The following is a 21,632-nucleotide window of genomic DNA, read 5'->3' on the forward strand; positions in this document are numbered from 1 at the left end:
GCATATTACTAAGTAAAAAAAGCAATTCGGAAATGGTTCTGTACTATGTGATTCCAGCTATGTGACATTCTGGAAAAGGCAAATCTATGAAGACAGTAAAAAGGTCAGTGGTTGCCAGGGGTTGGTGGTGGGAGGAATGAATAGGTGGAGCACAGAGGATTTTTAGGGCAGTGGAAATACTCTGTATGATAGCATAATGGTGGATACACATGTTTATACTGTTGTCTAAACTCATAGAATGTACACACCAAGAGTGAACCATAATGAAACTATAGACTTGGGTGATTATGATGCATCAGTATAGGTTCATCAGTTATAACAAATGCACCACTCTAGTGGGGGATGTTGATAATCAGGGAGGCTGTGTGATGGGGGGCACTAGGGATATATGGGAAACCTCTGTAATCTTCCTCTCAATTTTTCTGTGCATCTGAAACTGCTCTAAAAAAAAGTCTTTAAAAAAAATGTGGCCTGATTTGAAATATATACATTGTTTTGGGAGGAAAAAAATGTGGATGACAAGCCGTATTGGACACATTGCTTAGGGCAAACAGAAACTTATATTCTTTTTTTTTTAACTTTTTACTTTATATTGGAGTATAGCCATTACCAGTGTTGTGATAGTTTCAGATGCACAACAAAGTGACCCAGCCATACCTATACTTGTATCCATTCTCCCCCAAACTCCCCTCCCATCCAGGCTGCCACATAACATTGAGCAGAGTTCCTCGTGCTATGCAGTAGGTCCTTGTTGGCTATCCATTTTAAATATAGCAGTGTGTACATGTCAATCCCAAACTCCCTAACTATCCCTTCCCCCCACTCTTCCCCCGTGATAACCATCAGTTTGTTCTCTAAGTCTGTGAGTCTGAGAAACTCTTCTATAATGGATTCCTAGAAGTGAAATGCTGGGACAGAGTATAGCTATTGTTAAGTTGTCCTCAAAAGAAACAGGATAGGGACTTCCCTCGTGGTCCAGAGGTTAAGACTCCACGCTCCCAATTCAGGGAGCCCTGGTTCAATCCCTGGTCAGGGAACTAGATCCCGCATGACGCAACTAAAAGTGCCCGTATGCCCCAACTAAAAGTGCCCGCATGCCAGCAACTAAAGATCCCATGTGCCACAACTAAGACCCGGCAGAGCCAAATAAATAGATAAATAAGAAACAGGACAAATTAACAATAGCTATACTCTGTCCCAGCATTTCACTTCTAGGAATCCATTGTAGAAACACATCTTTCTCTGCACAAGTGTGCCTCTAGGAAAGTACTTTGAAGCATTGTTCCCAAGGGGGAAGGGGAATTAACCAGTTATATACTGATAGGGAACAGTAGGCTGCCATAAAGCTACGTAGAGAGACTGAAGTAACTGTTATACAGACATGCAAAATTGTCCACAATATACCAAGAGGAAGAAAGAAATTTTAAAATAGTACACGTGCTAATTATGTTCCCTTCTTTTAATGTATACAATTTAGCATCTTCCTAGAGAACAAATTAAAAGAAATAAACAACAAACTGTTAGTGGTTATCTTTGGGTGATGGAATTATGGGAAGATTTTAGTATGTAATTCTGTACTTTTATAATGTTTTGAGCTTTTCATAACCATATCAGAAAAAAAAGAATAACTTTTTTAAAAAAAAAACTTTAAACAATCAGAAAAAGAAGAAACTTAAATAGCAGCATAGAGGAATAGCCAAGATTATCATAGCAATATTGGCAAAGTTGCGGAGAACCAGATTATACAGTTTCTGAGGTCCCTGCTCTAAAATCTTGTGGGTTAATGGACTGTTACATGAGTCCTGCAGAAACTATGTTAACCACAGTAGTACATGGGAAATGCTGGTACTGGTGTTCTCCTCCTTTTTATTACTGCAGCCATAACTGTGTTCTAAAGCATTGGCTCTGACAGCCACTCTGCAGAGTTTGGTGTTGGTCACCAAACAGGGTGTCAACAGGTCCCTGAGTGCCCAGGCTACAAGCACAGCCAGCATGGGTTCCAACTCCAAAACATGTTTGAGTAAAGTCACCTTTTCAATATTTTCAATGAGTTATTCTTTCTTTTAAGGGTGTAGTTGCTCAGATAAAGCTAAGTTTCCCCTCTCAGAAATGGGAGTCTTATCTTGCTTCAGGCCTATTCTGTATCCCTTCCTGGTGCCATAGTTAAATGCCTTTTCAGCTAACTCACACTGAAGTGTGACAGTGCTTCATTTGCTTTCATTGAATTTACCCTCTCAGAGGAATATTTACATTTAAGTGGAGTACTAATGTATGAATATGCCATGATACATTCCCCTATCAGTGGACATTTGGATTTTTCCCCTTTTTGAGTTTTGGTGCATTTTTCCAGATTGCTTTCCAAAAACATTCTAGTAATGTATACCCCCACCGGAAATATGTAAAATGTCCATTTACCTGCCACTATTTTTTAAATGATTTTAGTATTTTTGAATAGGTAATATATATATGTAGCATAAACTTTTTAAATACACAGTTAAAATTTTCAGTTTTCTATATCCAATACTGGATGGAGGATTGGATGATTCTACCAACCTTCCCATCAAAGACAACTAAAAAAACTGGATCACTATTTAAAAACATCTTAAAATCGTTGATGAGGTTAAAAAAAAGACCATAAGGAATCACTGGGTTTAGATCTGAGAGGGTTCATGAGCACCTTTTTGCCCTGGCGGTGTTTGTCAAAAATATTAAAAGCAAAAATATCAGTGAAATAGAAAAATTCATGCAGGAGACAGGATCAACAATGCCAAAAAAAATTTTTTTAGCAAAACTAATAAAATATGTAGCAAGAATGATGCAGGAGAAAGGGAAAAAGCACAGGTCACCAGTATGAGGACTAGGAAAATTTCTATTACTACAGAGTGAAAACAGTTAAATTTTAAGAGGATATTATAAACAACTTTATGCCAGCAAATTTAGACAGTATGGATACTTCCTAGAAAAAGACCATTTAATAAAACTGTCAGAAGAAGAAATAGAAAATCTGAATTGTCTACTATTGAATCCATAATTTCAAACCTTCCCACAAAGAATACTATAGGCCTATATTAATCAACAAATTCTACCAAACAATTCTTTAAGGTCAGCATAACCATACCATTCTGCAACCTGACAAGGACATTACAAGAAAGGAAAATTATAGATCAGTCTGACTAGTGAACATAGATTTTTTAAAAAGTAAAATATTAGCAAACCAAATCTAGCAGTATATAAATAGGATAATATATCATGACTACACTAGGTTTATTTAAGAAATACCTGGTTGATTTAAGGATAAAATCCAAACATTATCTTGTCACCTTAATGTTTAAAGAAGGAAGAGAGAAAAAGCTGTTACCATACTAAAATAGAAGGGAACTCCTTAGTCTGTCCGAGTTATCTACAAAAAAACAACATACTTCCACTCCTAGCTATATACCCAAGAGAAGTGGAAACATAAATCCACATGGAAACTTGTACACGAATTTTGAATTGTGTAGCTACACTATTCATAACAGCCAAAACGTGGAAACAACTCAAATATCCATCAGCTGATGAACGGATAAAGTGTGGTCTGTTTCTACAATGGAATATTATTCAGCAATAAAAAGGAATGAAGCACTGATGCATCCGTGTTCAACATGGATGAACCTCAAACAGATTATGCTCAGTGCAAGAAGCCAGTCACAAGAGGCCACATATTGTATGACTCTTTTATATGAAATGTCCATAATAGGCAAATCCATACAGGCAGAAAGTAGACGAGTGGTTGTTGGAGTGAGGAGGGTAAGAGTTGGGATGGCACGATGGGGAGTGACTGCTAATGGGTACAGGGTTTCTTTATAGAGTCACCAAAATGTTCCAAAAGTAGGTAGTGATGATGGCTCCCAACTATGAAAATACTAAAAACACTAAATTGTATACTTTAAAAGGGTGAATTTAATGATATATAAATTATATCTCAGTAAAGCTATTATTAAAAAATACTCAGTGTTGAAATATTGAAAGTTTTCCCTTTCTGGGAATAAGACAAGCAGGCCCACTGAAGGTCCTGGCCAGTGCAGTAAAGCAAGAAAAAGAAAAAAATGTTTTAAAGGTATAAGTAGAAAATTAAGGACTTCCATGGTGGCACAGTGGTTAAGAATCCACCTGCCAGTGCAGGGGACACCGGTTCGAGCCCTGGTCCAGGAAGATCCCACATGCTGCGGAGCATCTAAGCCCGTGGGCCACAACTACTGAGCCCTGCGCTCTCGAGCCCATGAGCCACAACTACTGACCTCGCACATCACAACTACTGAAGCTCGCACACCTAGAGCCTGTGCTCCACAACAAGAGAAGCCACCACATGAGAAGCCCACGCACCACAACAAAGAATAGCCCCCGCTCTTCACAACTAGAGAAAGCCAGCCCACAGCAACGCAGCCAAAAACAAATAAATAAATTTATTTAAAAAGAAAATTAAGTAAAAGAAGGAAAAATCTCTGATTAGCCCAGGGAAAATCGTTGTATACATAGAAAATCTGAAATGGTGGCGGGAAGGGGTTGGGGAGAGTGAAATGAGTAAAGGGGCTCAACTGTGTGGTGACAGACGGAAAATAAATTTTCGGTGGTGAGCACATTGCAGGGTATACAGGAGTAGAAATATAATGTTGTACACATGGGACTTACATAATGTTAAAAATCAATGTTACCTCAATAGAAAAAGAAAAAGAAAATCTGAAATAACTTTCAGAAAAATTATTAAATCATCTAACATGTTTTCCAGGTATACAATTAATAAATAAAAATCAATTGTGTCTTTTTATGGTTAGAGAATTAAAGAAAAAGATGTATTTTTTTGTTTTTATTAAACTAGACAAATTCTAAAATGTACATGGAAATACAAAGACCAAAGAATAGCCAAGCCATTCTTGAAGAAGAACAAGGCTAAAGGACTTTCTGTCCTAAATATCAAGTCTTATTATAAGAAGCTACAGTAATTAAGACAGTTTGGTAATAACACAAGGAAAATCAATAGACCCAATGGAACAGAAAGTAGCACAAGAATTCATTCACATTTGGCTACTTGATTTTTGAGAGAAGTGGCCCTGCCAGGTGAATTAGAGGGACTGAGGAACAAAGACAGAAGAAACTGTAGATATTAAAACAGGCCATGGACTTGTTCTGCTGTGCTCCAGAGACTAGAACCAAAATCAATGGACAGATGATACAGACAGGCTGATTTGGGCTGAGTTTAAAAAACATAAGCCCTTTCTCATAACTAGAAGTGTCCAACTGAGCTGCCTACTGAGATGCTGAGTCCACTAGACTGAAAGTATTCTAGTAGAAACCAGATGACATTCTATTGGAAATGCTGCAGAAGGTAATTCTCAGACACTGAACTCGATGATATCATTTTTTTTCTGGGCTAAGGGATTTTCTTTTTTTTAATTTTTATTCTATATTGGAGCATAGTTGATTAACAATGTTGTGTTTGTTTCAGGTGTACAGCAAAGTGATTCCGTTGTACATGTATCTATTCATTTTCAAGTTCTTTTCCCATTTAGGTTATTACAGAATTTATTTAGGTTGCTCTGGGTCTTAGTTGCAGCACGCAGGATCCTCGTTGCTGCATGCAGGATCTTTAGTTGTGGCATGTGGAATATTTAGTTGCGGTATGTGAGCTCTAGTTCCCTGACCAGGGATCAAACCCAGGTCCCCTGCATTGGGAGCACAGAGTCTTAACCACTGACCACCAGGGAAGTCCCTAGGTTATTACAGAATATTGAGCACTGTTCCCTGTGCTATACAGTAGGCCCTTGCTGGTTATCTGTTTTAAATGTAGCAGTGTGTACATGTCAATCCCAAACTCCCAATCTATCCCTCCTCCCCTACTCTTCCCCCCTGTTAACCATAAGTTGGTTCTCGAAGTCTGTGAGTCTGTTTCTGTTAGGTAAATAAGTTCATTTGTATCATTTTTTTGAGATTCTGCATATGTGATATCATATTTGTCTTTCTCTGTCTGACTTACTTCACTTAGTATGATAATCTCCAGTTCCACCCATGTTGCTGCAAATGGCATTATTTCATTCTTTTAATGGCTGAGTAATATTCTATTGTATATATGTACCACATCGTCTTTATTCATTCATTTGTCAATGGACATTTAGGTTGCTTCCATGTCTTGGCTATTGTAAACAGCACTGCAATGAATATTGCCGTGCCTGTATCCTTTCGAACCATGGATTTCTCTGGATATATGCCCAGGAGTAGGATTGCTGGATCATCTGGTAACTCTTATTTTTAGCTTTTAAGGAACTTCCATACTGTTCTCCATAGTGGCTGTACCAATCTACATTCCCACCAACCATGTAGGAGGGTTCCCTTTTCTCCACACCCTCTCCAGCATTCATTGTATAGATTTTTTGGTGATGGCCATTGTGACAGTTGTGAGGTGATATCTCATTGTAGTTTTGATTTGCATTTCTCTCATAATTAGTGATGTTGAGCATCTTTTCATGTGCCCCTTGGCCATCTGTATATTGTCTTTAGAGAAATGTCTATTTAGGTCTTCTGCCCATTTTTTTAAATTTAGTTGATATGTATCTTTATTTATTTGTTTATTTATTTTTGGCTGTGTTGGGTCTTCGTTGCTGTGTGCGGGCTTTCTCTAGTTTCAGCGAGCGGAGTCCACTCTGCGTTGCGGTGCATGGGCTTCTCATTGAGGTGGCCTCTCTTGTTGCAGAGCACAGGCTCTAGGCGCACGGACTTCAGCAGTTGTGGCTCGCAGGTGCCAGAGCACAGGCTCAGCAGCTGTGCCACCTAGTTGCTCCGTGGCATGTGGGATCTTCCTGGACCGGGGCACGAACCCATGTCCCCTGCATCAGCAGGCGGACTCTCAACCACTGCGCCACCAAGGAAGCCCACCAGTTCTTAACCACTGCGCCACCAGGGAAGTCCTGACATGTTTAGTCTCATCAGTCTAAAGCAGCAGTTCTCCAGTTCTCTCTCTCTCTCTCACTCTCTCTCTCTCTCTCTTTTTTTTTTTTTTTTGGTCTTTTTTGGTCTTTCATGACATTGACATTTTTTAAGAACGTTTTGTAAATTGTTTTGTAAATCTTTAACTTGGATAGGTTATTCTTTCCTCATGATTAGATTTTGGTTAAAGTTTTTGGCAGATGTATTGGATGAAAGGTACTGTTCCCTGCTCAGTGCTCACCTCAGAACATACTTGATCTGATGTCTCATTGTTGCTGATGTTAAGTTTGATCTCCTCACTAAGATGATGTCTGCCAAATTTCACCTTTGAAAAGGGACCTTTTTCCTTTGAAATTAATAAATAACCTACTGGATGACATTATATGACACAGTCTGTTCCCTATAATCTTTCACCTAATGATTTTAGCATCCATTAATGATCAGTTCTTACTATGGAGGTTGCGAAACAGTGGTTTGAAATTCCATCATTCACTTCTTATTTGGTGGCTTTCTTTTGTGAAGAAGAGCTTTCCATCCTTCCCACCCTCCTTTTGAATGTTTTTGCTATCAGCATGAACTTATGGATTCTTTTTTTTAAATGCCATCCATTATAGTCCATTATGTCATTTTTCATTTTGTGCCCAAATTATCAAAAATTTAACCTGTAGGTGTTCCTTCAAGTAAGCAGTTGTGTTCAGTAATGTTCTATAAGTTTCTTTGAGAGACTGTATACATCTTTTAATATATTTAATTCTAAATACTTCCATTTTTGTATTTTTTAAACATCTTTATTGGAGTATAATTGCTTTACAATTTTGTGTTAGTTTCTGCTGTATAACAAAGTGAATCAGCTATATGCATACATACACCCCCATGTCCCCTCCCTCTTGTATCTCCCTCCCACCCTCCCTATCCCACCCGTCTAGGTGGTCACAAAGCACCAAACTGATCTCCCTGTGCTATGCAGCTGCTTCCCACTAGCTATCTATTTTACATTTGGTAGTGTATATATATCAGTGCTACTCTCTTACTTCATCCCAGCTTACCCTTCCCCCTCCCCGTGTCCTCAAGTCCATTCTCTATGTCTGTGTCTTTATTCCTGTCCTGTCCCTGGGTTCATCAGAACCTTTTTTTTTTTTTTAGATTCCATATATATGTGTTAGCATATGGTACTCGTTTTTCTCTTTCTGACTTACTTCACTGTGTATGATAGACTCTAGGTCCATCCACCTCACTACAAATAACCCAATTTCATTTCTTTTTATGGCTGAGTAATATTCCATTGTATATATGTGCCACATCTTCTTCATCCATTCATCTGTTGATGGACATTTAGGTTGCTTGCATGTCCTGGCTACTGTAAATAGTGCTACAGTGAACATTGTGGTACATGTCTCTTTTTGAATTATGCTTTTCTCATGATATATGTCCAGTAGTGGGATTGCTGGGTCATATGGTAGTTCTATTTTTAGTTTTTTAAGGAACCTCCATCCTGTTCTCCATAATGGCTGTATCAATTTACAGTCCCACCAACAGGGTAAGAGGGTTCCCTTTTCTCCACACCCTCTCCACCATTTATTATTTGTAGATGTTTTTTTTTTTTTTTTTTTTTTTTTTTTTTTTTTTCTTTTTGCGGTATGCGGGCCTCTCACTGTTGTGGCCTCTCCCGCTGCGGAGCACAGGCTCCGGACGCGCAGGCCCAGCGGCCATGGCTCACGGGCCCAGCCGCTCCACGGCATATGGGATCCTCCCAGACCGGGGCACGAACCCGTATCCCCTGCATCGGCAGGCGGACTCTCAACCACTGCGCCACCAGGGAGGCCCTGTAGATGTTTTGATGATGGCCATTCTGACCGGTGTGAAGTGATATCTCATTGTAGTTTTGATTTGCATTTCTGTAATGATTAGTGATGTTGAACATCCTTTCAAGTGTTTGTTGGAAATCTGTATATCTTCTTTGGAGAAATGTCTATTTAGGTCTTCTGCCCATTTTTGATTGGGTTGTTTGTTTTTTGGATATTAAGCCGCATGAGCTCTTTGTAAATTTTGGAGGCAAATCCCTTATTGGTCACATTGTTTGCAAATATTTTCTCCTATTCTGTGGGTTGTCTTTTCATTTTGTCAGTGGTTTCCTTTGCTGTGCAAAAGCTTTTGAGTTTAATTAGGTCCCATTTATTTATTTTTGCTTTTATAGCCTTTACTCTAGGAGACTGCTCAGAAAAGATGTTGCTGCGATTTATCTCAGAGTGTTCTGCCTACATTTTCTGCTAAGAGTTTTATAGTATCCAGTCTTACATTTAGGTCTTTAATCCATTTTGAGTTTAATTTTGTGTATGGTGTTAAAGAATGTTCTAATTTCATTTTTTTATGTGTAGATGTCTGGTTTTCCCAGCACCATTTATTGAAGACACTGTCTGTCCTCCATTGTATAGTCTTGCCTCCTTTGTCATAGATTAATTGACCATAGGTGTGTGGGTTTATTTCTGGCTTTCTATCCTGTTCCTTTGATCTATATTTCTGTTTTTGTGCCATACCATACTGTTTTCAGGACTGTAGCTTTGTTGTATAGTCTGAAGTCAGGGAGCCTGATTCCTCCAGCTCTGTTTTTCTTTCTCAAGATTGATATGCCTATTTTGGGGGTCTTTGGTGTCTCCATACAGATTTTAAGATTTTTTGTTCTAGTTCTGTGAAAAATGCCATTGGTAATTTGATAGGGATTGCATTGAATCTGTAGACTGGGTAGTATACTCATTTTGACAATATTGATTCTTCCAATCTAAGAACATGGTATATCTTTCCAACTGTTTGTGTCATCTTTGATTTCTTTCATCAGTGTCTCGTAGTTTTTGGAGTACAGGTATTTTATCTCCTTAGATATGTTTGTTCCTAGGTATTTTATTCTTTTTGATGTGATGGTAAGTGAGATTGTTTCTTTAATTTCTCTTTCTGATCTCTTGTTGTTAGTGTATAGAAATGCAACAGATTTCTGTGTATTAATATTGTATCCTGCAACTTTATTGAATTCATTGATGAGCTCTAGTAGTTTTCTGACAGCATCTTTAGGATTTTCTATGTATAGTATCATGTCATCTGCAAACAGTGACAGTTGTACTTATTCTTTTCCAATTTGGATTCCTTTTATTGCTTTTTCTTCTCTGATGGCTGTGGCTAGGACTTCCAAAAATATGTCAAATAAAAGTGGTGACAGTGGACATCCTTGTCTTATTCCTGATCTTAGAGGAAATGCTTTCAGCTTTTCCCTGTTGATTATGATGTTAGCTGTAGGTTTGTCATATATGGCCTTTATTATGTTAAGATATGTTCCCTCTATGCCTACTTTCTGGAGAGTTTTTATCATAAATTGGTGTTGAATTTTGTCAAAATCTTTTTCTGTATCTATTAAGATGATCATATGATTTTTATTCTTCAATTTGTTGATGTGATGTATCACACTGATAGATTTACGGATATTGAAAAACTAGAAACAAGAAAATTACGAATGGAAAAGCTCACCAGTAAAGGCAAACATAAAGTAAAGGTAGGAAATCATCTGCATACAAATATGATATCAAAACCAGCAATTTTGAGAAGAGGAGAGCACAAATTCAGGATATTGGAAATGCATTTGAAATTAAGAGATCAGCAACCTAAAACAATTATGTATATATATAGACTGCTATATCAAAACCTCATAGCAACCACAAATCAAATATCTTTAATAGGTATACACACAAATAAATAAAAGGAATCCAAACACAACACTAAAGAATGTTATCAAATCACAAGAAAACAAAACAGGAAAGGAAAAAAAAGCCTACAAAAACAAATCCAAAAGAACGAAATGGCAATAAGAACATACTAATAATTACCTTATGTAAACTGATTAAATTATCCAAACAAAAGACATAGACTGGTTGAAAGGATTTGAAAACTAGATCCATATACGTGCTGTCCACAAGAAACCCACTTCACATCTAGAGACACGTACAGGCTGAAAGTAAGGAGATGGAGAAAGGTATTCCATGCAGATGGAAATCAAAAGAAAGTTGGTGTAGCAATACTAGTATCAGACAAAATAGACTTTAAAATAAAGACTGTTACAAGAGACAAAGAAGGACACTACATAATGATCAATCCAAGAAGATACAACAATTGTAAATATATATGCACCCAACATAGGAGCACTTCAGTATATAAGGCAAATGTTAACAGACATAAAAGGAGAAATCAACAGTAACACAATAATAGTGGGGGACTTTAACACCCCACTTTCCTCAATGGACAGATCATCCAGGCAGAAGATCAGTAAGGAAACTCAGGCCTTAAATGACATGTTAGACCAGATGGACTTAATTGATATTTATAGAGCACCCCATCCAAAAGCAGCAGATTACACATTCTTCTCAAGTGCACATGGAACATTCTCCAGGAGAGATCACATGCTGGGCCACAAAGCAAGCCTCGGTAAATTTAAGAAAATTGAAATCATGTCAAGCATCTTTTCCAACCACAACTCTATGAGATTAGAAATCAACTACAAGAAAAAAACTGTGAAAAAACACAAACATGTGGAGCTAAACAATATGCTACTAAACAACCAATGGATCACTGAGGAAATCAAAAAATAACCTAGCGACAAATGAAAACGAAAGCACAATGATCTATGGGACGTGGCAAAAGCAGTTCTGAGGGAAGTTTGTAGCAATACAGTCTTACTTCAGGAAACAAGAAAAATCACAAATAAACAACCTAGCCTTACACCCAAAGCAATGAGAGAAAGAAGAACAAACAAAACCCGAAGTTAGTAGAAGGAAAGAAATCACAAAGATCAGAGCAGAAATAAATGAAATATAAACGAAGAAAACAGCAGGAAAGATCAATGAAACTAAATGCTGGTTCTTCGAAATGATAAACAAAATTCATAAACCTTTAGCCAGACTCATCAGAAAAAAGGGAGAGGGCTCAAATCAATAAAATTAGAAATGAAAAAGGATAAGTTACAGTGGACACCACAGAAATACAAAGGATCATAAGAGACAACTACAAGCAACTATATGCCAAAAGAATGGACAGCCTGGAAGAAATGGACAAGTTCTTAGAAACGTACAATCTCCCAAGACTGAATCAAGAATAGAAAATATGAACAGACCAGTCACAAGTACTGATGTTGAAACTGTGATTTAAAAACTCCCAACAGGGACTTCCCTGGTGGTCCAGTGGTTAAGACTTCAGGCTTCCACTGCAAGGGGCGCGGGTTCGATCCCTAGTCCGGGAACTAAGATCCCGCATGCTGTGCAGTGCGGCAAAAAAAAAAAAAAAAAAAAAAAAACTCCAGCCAACAAAAGTCCAGGACCAGATGGCTTCACAGGCGAATTCTATCAAACATTTAGAGAAGAGTTAACACCTATCCTTCTGAAACTATTCCCAAAAAATCACAGAGGAAGGAATACTCCCAAACTCATTCTATGAGGCTACCATCACTGTGATTCCAAAACCAGACAAAGATACCGCAAAAAAAAGAAAATTACAGGCCAATATCACTGATGAACATAGTCACAAAAATCCTCAGCAAGATACTAGCAATCTGAATCCAACAATACATTAAAAGGATCGTACACCATGATCAAGTGGGATTTATCCCAGGGATACATGGACTCGATGATATCATTTTAATGCTAAGGTTCCATGTGTCTTTTGATTCTGCCTTCTTAAGATGGCATTGTCAGACCACAGGGACCATAGAGGTCCACCCATCTCTAGGAACTTCCCTCACTCCCTGAGCAGAGTTTGATCAGAGGCCATTCTTAGTAAAACAAATGACATGGACAGAGGCAAGTTCTATGTCAGATTCTCTGTCCATGGGTCCTCCAGTCTACTAATTCTGCATCTCTCCTTTGAACTCCCAGATCTCTAGAACAGACCCTGCAACCCCATGCTGAGCACATCGGGCAGAGGACACATTGATGGGTTTCTCTGCATTACTTCTAGGTGTGGAGACAAACTCAAGTGAATGAATGATGCCACTTGAGGATGTTGGGGTGCCGAGTCTTTTTTTTTTTAAGATTGTTATCTATTTATTTTATTATTTATTTGGGGCTGCATTGGGTCTTAGTTGCGGCATGTGTGATCCTCACTGAGGCACACAGGGTCTTTCGCTGTGATGCGTGGGCTCTTCACTGTGGTGCTCAGGCTTCTCTCTAGTTGTGGCATGTGGGTTTTCTCTCCTCTAGTTGTGGCTCACAGGCTCCAGGGCGTGTGGGCTCTGTAGTTGTGGTGCATAGGTTCCAGAGCACGTGGGCTCTATAGTTTGCGGCACGTGGGCTCTGGTTGAGGCACACAAGCTTAATTGCCCCCACGGCATGTGGGATCTTGGTTCCCTGACGAGGGATCGAACCTGCATCCCCTGCATTGTAAGGTGGATTCTTTACCACTGGACCACCAGGGAAGTCCCCACTGAGTCTTGGTAAGAGGAAACATCTAATGAATTAGTGCCATTCCTTGTATTAAGATTTGAGTAAAGTATAAGAGGTTACATTTGATATAACAAGTGTTCCTAGGGCCTATCATTTCTTCATTTCATCTTCGTTTGATTTCCTGTTGTGCTGCAGGAACAATCATTTGGGGAGGCTGGAAGGGATGAAGGGATTGAGGCAAGAGTACGGATGAAGGTTCATATATGATATTACAAATGAGCAAAATTATAAATCAAGCTAGGAAATAGTTAAATAAATTATCTTGGGGCTCCATTCTCTTACCCTGTCCAGCATCCTTTATAACTACCTGGAAAGCTGAACTTCTCAGAATTTGCCTCCACAAGAATATGGTGGCTCAGGAAGGAGCAGGACGGTGGCCATTTCCCTCCTACCCCATGCCATGTTCTGCCCCAATTTTTGACCTGCTTGTGTGGACACCCAGCCCATGCTTCCAAGTTCCTCCTCACCTGCATACAAGCAAACCCTTTGGGCCTAAGTTTGCTCACACTAGCAGCTGGGTGTGTCCTTAGGGTGATAGAGCCAGGGAAGAGGCCTGCATGGGCCCTGGAAACAAAGACACTAGGGCAGGAAACTCTGGGGTGTTAGGTGCGTGCCCAGAGCATGATCTTGAGGGGGAGGTGCTAGCTGTTAGAAAGCATGTGGGGCCCTTGCTTAGTGGGAAGGGGAGAGCCAGAGGAGGACCAGTGTGGAGCCCATTTCAGAGACTCCAGAGATACACTCTCACCCAGGTCTAAGTGTGGGGCTAGGATTACAAACCAAGAAATATCATGAGTGGAAACCATAGTTTTCAGAGAAGAAAATATTCTGAGTGGAGAAATCATATGGTAAGGACTTGGGTTTAGTGGTTTCATGATACACCACAATTCCCAAAAATGATGTCCTCTGTGATTTCGTATGTTTCTAAATGTACTTTGCTCTTGAGATAAGCGAAGTGCTACTGTAGTGTAATACAAATCAAGGAAACTATTCTGAAATAATCTGATTTGGGTACAAAAAGTACAGCAAATAAATATGTGAGAAGCAAGTAGGTTCTCATACATGACTGAAGAGAGCATCTTCATAAACTTATCTGTGGATCGGGAGGAGCCCTTTAATATTTGCCAGTCTGGTCTTGTGTATGAATTCACACCTCCCAGGTATCCATTCTTCTGTATTCATGACCTAAACCTAAATGACTCAACTGTCTCGAGAGTGTGACATTCATGCCCAGGTGTTCAATGATGGCAGTGACTGTGTCTCAATGGAATCTTGCTGTCCTTGAATCAGTAGCATGGCATTTTGCATAATCATAATTTGTTCTTCTTCACCTACTAATATATTCAGCTTCTGTAAGCCAGAAAGAATCTTACTATATCCTGTCTGGCTGTCCTCAAACTGCCATCTATTTTATCTTCCCATTTTCTCCTTAATTTCTTAAAAGAATATCTACAGGAAATGCCTCCAAGTATTCAACTTCCCATTTGTTCCTTAACAAATTCTGCTACTACTGCGATTCTGTTGTGGCATTTATGGTTGTTGTGAAAGTGTCCTCTCAAATGTCCAGTGGCCCCCAGAAGCTATCTAATCAGCCTTCTTTTTTTTTGTCATTTTCTTATTGATTGCCCTATTCTTGGAAGTCAGTCTGTTCTTACTTCTATCTTTCTTACTTTCTTTCTCATCTTTTACTGCCCTCACCCCACATACTTACACATTGTAAATATTGATGTTCCCCATCCTCCATAGCCCTCTTCTCTATCTGTCCTTGCCCTCCCTCACGATCTTGTTCGTCCACTAAGCAAACATAAACGAGCAGTAATCACATTGTTTTAACATATACCAATAAGCTACAGATCTATTCTAAGCTCTAAACTGTTTCCTGAGCTTTATATTCAAATTGCCAACTTCCATTTGTTCAACTTGGCTTAGATCTCTCCCACACATTGCATCAGCACATCCAGAAGAACAAGATATACTATCTACCCTCCAAAACTTGTTATTCCTCCTGTATTCCTTATTGTAGATAACTCATGGAAATACAGAAATGCAAGATTTACCTTATTACTGGTTTTACTGCTCAGAGGGGTTTTAAATTTTGGTTTTGTCTCTGCTTTTTATAGATGTTTATTTAAGTTTAGGCTTGAAAGGAGATGTGAGTTTATATCATGTCCCTATATCCAGGATATTGTTTTGCTTATCCAAACTAACTTGTCTTCACACTTGTAATATTCTGACAAGAGTTCAAGAGAGTTTAGGTTAAATTTTGTAGAGGAGAAATTTTGTGCAAAGAAAATCACATTTGGTATTTATGGTTTAATTTCCATTCTTAAAAACTACAGTAAGTCATTTTTTGCCATAAGAGTGTGCATTCAAAGCTAAAAATATAATGCATGTTATTATAACACTTAGTTTTGTAGAGTTGCAAAATAACCCAGGAATAGACATTTTTAGTATGTGCATTGGCAGCATCAGGTCCTCTCCTGTTCCTAAACATGATGGGGATGGAAGAGAAACAAAGGAACCAGCAGCATTAACTAGTTCCACTGTGTGCCAGATGCCTAGTTCTCTGCTGGACACAGTGCTCAATAAATCCTTCAACCCAATGATGTACCTTGTTATCCTCCAGTTTACAGAGGAAGAAAGCTGAAGTATTACAGAGGCTAAATGAGGAAACTAAAGCTTCACAGGGTTAAATGATTTGCCTGACTTGCTAAGAAATGGGAGAACTAAGAGTGACTTCAAGTTAGTCTGATTTCTTTTTTTCCATAACAGTCAACCTAGAGTCACTTTACAGCTCGCCCCTGCAGTGCTCCTTCCCCCAGCAGAAATGGAAGGATGGGTAGAACTATGTTCTGCAGCCCACATCAGCAGAAACTGACTCTCATCACCATTATGGCTCCACACACCCATAAAGCCATAGGAGTCAGACGCCTTCGAGATGAAAACCAGATTGCCTGAGTGTTTGGAGAGCAGACGTGGTAAACGTCACTTCAGAGGCATCAGGGCTAGAATTCATCTTGGCCTCTTGCCTCCCAGGGAGGACTGGGTGAGTCACATCCTTCTCTGGGACTAGGTTCTTATCTTTAAAAAAGTCCCCTGTTGACAACTCAGGTGTTTCTCTCTGGCGTTCTGGATATGGTGTTCCCATTTTGGGATGAGTCACCACAGACACAGCCTCCAGAACTGGTTTTTTCCTATAATTTTCCTCTTGCAAACCCTGAAACCCATGCTTAGCATGAGGTTTGTGAGACGATTACACATATGGTAGTTTTAACCTTTGTTGGGAAAGGGATTCTTTTCTACTGATACACTGTCTGAAGGAGATGGCTATAAATCAGAGTAACCACAATATTTACAAAGGTATTTAGTGGAAAAGAAGACTTTGGCAACCGGTTAAGCCATCACTCATGGGGGATAAAGTGAAGCTTGCTTGCGGTTTAATAAATCAAAACATAGTGTGTTTGTCCATGGCCTCATTTTTTCCCCATTACTGGTGGGTGATCTCATCTTTTTCATTTCCATTAGAATCTTTCAGCATCCAAGAGTAGGAAAAAAATTAATGTTAACTTCATTTATTATGTTGTATTTCCATTTTTAAACAGAAATTTAATTTTAATTCTGCCAGATTTGTGAATGCAGTTTTCAAACTCTTCTAAGATTTGTGGAATTTTTATGAACAGTATTCTGGAAATTACTGACTTCTTTGTCTATGTACAAAGATATCGTTTTTGAATTAAGTTCTTTTCTCAATTTGCCCAGGTGAGACTCTGGTCTTAAAAAGAATAAAACTAAACCCCTCTCTGCAAATTATAGCAGAATAGTAAATTTAGAAATTGCTAGAAAATGTAAAGAAGACTAAAATTATCCATGGTCATACCCTGTTGAGATAACTAATGCATAAATAATAGTATTTTAAAATACAATGCTCATCTTTACCCTGCATTTCTGCCAGAGTGAAGAGTTTGAGTGTTGCCACTCACAGGCACATATGTAAATAATCTCTGTCTTGCCACAATGGGGTAATTAACAACAATTTTTTATCGTTTTAAAAACTCAAGCCTCAGAGATATGGGGACATATGTATATGTATAACTGATTCACTTTGTTATAAAGCAGAAACTAACACACCATTGTAAAGCAATTATACTCCAATAAAGATGTTAAAAAAAAAAAGAACCTCAAACCTCCACTTTCTGATAGCCTGCTCTTTTCTTCAGTCCCTAACTTCAGTATCATCTTCTCCAGGAAGCTTTCTCCCGTTCCACAGTTCAGCCATTGCACGCTGGCTGTACTACTTTGCCAGCAGTGATTACACCCTGCTTTGTATTATAAATAGTGGTTTCCATATGTTTTCCCCAAATGTATGTAAATTCCTTGAGGACTTACACGTATGTGTGCCGGTGATTAAGTCATTCAACAAGTTTTTTTTTTACTGAGTGCATCTTGAGCTCACTGCTGAAATCTATAACGATAAATAAGGTTGACAAAGTTCTTGCTTACAGTCAATTAAAGTCAGTTCTAACTAAGGGATCAGACAAATGGCTGCCTTGGTATTAAACAGTATGATCACTTCTGTGGCTGGGTTGTGGGGTGTTATTGGAAATATGCAGGAGATACCCATCTGGAGCTGTCAGAGCAGTTTTTAGCAACATTCAGCACAAATGATTCTTCCCCTCTTTCCAACACTCATATCTCTTGGTTTTTACAGCCCAACTCCTTTGCCTCACTTAATAATCTCCTTTGCTGATTCCTCCTCTTCATCGACTTGATCTCAGGCCTGAAACCTCTTCTCTAGCTATAATTTCTCTCCAGGTGAGTTTGATCATCTGTATTACCATCTGTATGCTGGAAATTTCTAGCTGCTTTCTTGACATATCTGTTTCAATGTCTAGGAGTCACCTCAAACCTAAGATTAAATATGACTATAGACATATTTAAACTGAAACTTAAAAGTTAAATAAGAGTTTGGATACAGAGGGATAAAGTAAGAGAGAATATTCTATCCAGAGGGGATAGTGTAGGAGAAAGGCCCGATGAAACTGGCATCTTTTGGGAAGCGAAAGTGATTGTGAGGTGTGGAGGACTGAGTGCAGGAGAGAAGCAGCCAAATCTCCACGGGCTCTAAAAGGGGTGTTGGAGGTTTGGAGCTTTACCCAAAGGCCACAGGAGAGGAGCATAACCAGTTTGGCATTTTATCAATAGATGGATAACTCTGTAGTTTGGCTTATGAAGTGAGTGGAAGGATCAAGTCTAGGGGCAGGGCTCCATTTAAGAAACGATTACAATAATTCAAGAGAGGGAGAAGATTTCTCTATGAGGGTAGGGGGTATTTCAAGACCTAATTAGAGGATGTTTTGCCAATGTTTGCTTCTAGGAGTTTTACGGTCTCTCTTTTTTTTTTTTTTTTTTTTTTTTTTTTTTGGCTGTGCTGCACGGCATGTGGGATCTTAGTTCCCTGACCAGGGATCAAACCCGCACCCCCTGCATTGGAAGTGCAGAGTCCTAAACACTGGACCACCAGGGAATTCCTGGTGACATGTCTTATGTTAAAGTCATTAAGCCATTTTGAGTTTATTTTTGTGCATGGTGTGAAGGTGTGTTATAACTACATTGATTTACATGCAGCTGTCCAACTTTCCCAGCACCACTTGTTGAAGAGACTGTCTTTTTCCCATTTTATATTCTTGCCTCCTTTGTTGAAGACTAATTGACCATAGGTGTGTGGGTTTATTTCTGGGCTCTCTATTCTGTTCCATTGATCCATGTGTCTGTTTTTGTGCCAATACTACTGTTTTGGTTATTGTAGCTTCGTAGTATTGTCTGAAGTCTAGGAGGGTTATGCCTCCAACTTTGTTCTTTTCCCTCGGGATTGCTTTGGCAATTCTGGGTCCTTTATGGTTCCATATAAATTTTAGGATTATTTGTTCCAGCTCTGTGAAAAATGTCATGGGTAATTTGATAGGGATCGCATTAAATCACTAGATTACTTTGGGTAGAATGGCCATTTTAACAAAATTAAGTCTTCCAATTCAGGAGCATGGTATATCTTTCCATTTCTTTGAATCATCTTCAGTTTCCTTTATAATGTTTTATAGTTCTCAGTATTTCACCTCCTTGGTCAGGTGTATTCCTAAGTGGTTTTTTTTTTTTTTTTTTGATGTGATTTTAAAAGGGATTGGTTTATTTCTTTCTCTTGTCTGATTGCTGTGGCTAGGACTTCCAATACTATGTTGAATAGAAGCGGTGAGATTGGGCATCCTTGTCTTGTTCCAGATTTTAGTGGGAAGGCTTTTCACTGTTCACTGTTTTGTTGGCTGTGGGTTTGTCATAAATAGCTTTTATTATGTTGAGATATGTTCCCTCTGTATCCACTTTGGTAAGATTTTTTATCATGAATGGATGTTGAATTTTATCAGATGCTTTTTCTGCATCAATTGAGATGATCCTTTGTGCTTTTTTCTTTTCTTTTGTTAATATGGTGTATTGCATTGATTGATTTGCATATGTTGAACCATCCTCGTGACCCTGGGATGAATCCAGCTTGATTGTAGTGTATGATCTTTTTTATGTGTTATTGGATTCAGTTTGCTAATATTTCGTTGGGAATTTTTGCATCTATATTCATTAGAGATATTGGCCTGTAATTTTCTTTTTGGTAGCATCTTTGGTTTTGGTATCTGGGTGATGCATTCTCTGACATAAATCATAGCAATGTTTTCTTAGGTCAGTCTCCCAAGGTAATAGAAATAAAAGCAAAAATAAACAAATGGGACTTAAACTTCCAAACTTTTGCACGGCAAAGGAAACCATAAACAAAATGAAAAGATGATGTACGGACTGGGAGAAAATACTCTCAAATGATGTAATGCACAAGGGCTTAATTTTCAAAATCTACAATCAGCTCATACAACTCAATAACAAAAAAACAAACAACCCAGTCAAAAAATGGGCAGAAGACCTAAATAGACATTCTCCAAAGAAGACATACAGATGGCCAAGAGGCACATGAAAAGATGCTCAATATTGCTAATCATTAGAGAAATGCAAATCAAAGTTACAATGAGGTATCACCTCACACCAGTCAGAATGGCCATCACTAAGAAGTCTGCAAATAACAAATGCTGGAGAGGGTGTGGAGAAAAGCAAACCCTCCCCTACACGGTGGGAATGTAAATTGGTGCAGCCACTATGGAAAACAGTAAGGAGGTTCTTACAAAACTAAAAACAGAGTTACCATATGATCCGGCAATGCCACTCCTGAGCACATAAGCAGAGAAAACTCTAATTCGAAAAGATACATACACCCCAGTATTCATAACAGCACTGTTTACAGTAGCCAAGACATGGAAGCAACCTAAATGTCCATCGACAGATGAATGGATAAAGAAGATGTAGTGTAGGAGAGAGGGGGAAGATGGCGGAAGAGTAAGACGCGGAGATCACCTTCCTCCCCACAGATACACCAGAAATACATCTACACGTGGAACAACTGCTACAGAACACCTACTGAACGTTGGCAGAAGACCTCAGACCTCCCAAAAGGCAGGAAACTCCACATGTACCTGGGTAGGGCAAAAGAAAAAAGAATAAACAGAGACAAAAGAATAGGGACGGGACCTGCACCAGTGGGAGGGAGCCGTGAAGGAGGAAAGGTTTCCACACACCGGAAGCCCCTTCGCGGCTGGAGACTGCGGGTGGTGGAGTGGGGAGCTTCAGAGCCGCAGAGGAGAGCACAGCCACGGGGGTGCGGAGGGCAAAGCGGAGAGATTCCCTCACAGAGGACTGGTGCCAACCAGCACTCACCAGCCGGAGAGGCTTGTCTGCTCACCCGCCAGGGCGGGCGGGGCTGGGAGCTGAGGCTCGGGCTTCGGGTTGGAGCGCAGGGAGAGGACTGACGGCATGAACACAGCCTGAAGGGGTTAGTGCACCACGGCTAGCCGGGAGGGAGTCCGGGAAAACGTCTGCACCTGCCGAAGAGGCAAGAGACTTTTTCTTCCCTCTTTGTTTCCTGGTGTGCGAGGACAGGGGGTTAAGAGCGCTGCTTAAAGGAGCTCCAGAGACGGGCGGGAGCCACGGCTAACAGCACGGACCACAGAGACGGGCATGAGACGCTAAGGCTGCTGCCGCCACCAAGAAGCCTGTGTGCGAGCACAGGTCACTGTCCACACCTCCCTTCCAGGGAGCCTGTGCAGCCCGGCACTGCCA

The 21,632-nt window shown here is 39.5% G+C and overlaps 2 protein-coding genes across 3 annotated transcripts in view; one reads left to right on the forward strand and one right to left on the reverse strand.

Annotated features, from left to right (window-relative positions):
- Window positions 1-17,657, reverse strand: part of ECM2 (extracellular matrix protein 2) — a gene marked incomplete at its 5' end in the record, with an annotated part of 56,378 nt that extends 38,721 nt beyond the window's left edge. Inside the window, one exon of the mRNA XM_082634908.1 lies at window positions 17,612-17,657. The remainder of the gene's footprint in view (window positions 1-17,611) is intronic.
- Window positions 1-21,632, forward strand: part of CENPP (centromere protein P) — a 232,136-nt gene that overhangs the window by 178,338 nt on the left and 32,166 nt on the right. The gene's annotated exons all lie outside the window — the stretch shown is intronic.

This window comes from Mesoplodon mirus (assembly GCF_964341445.2).
Source record: "Mesoplodon mirus genome assembly, chromosome: 1".
Lineage (NCBI taxonomy): Eukaryota > Metazoa > Chordata > Mammalia > Artiodactyla > Ziphiidae > Mesoplodon > Mesoplodon mirus.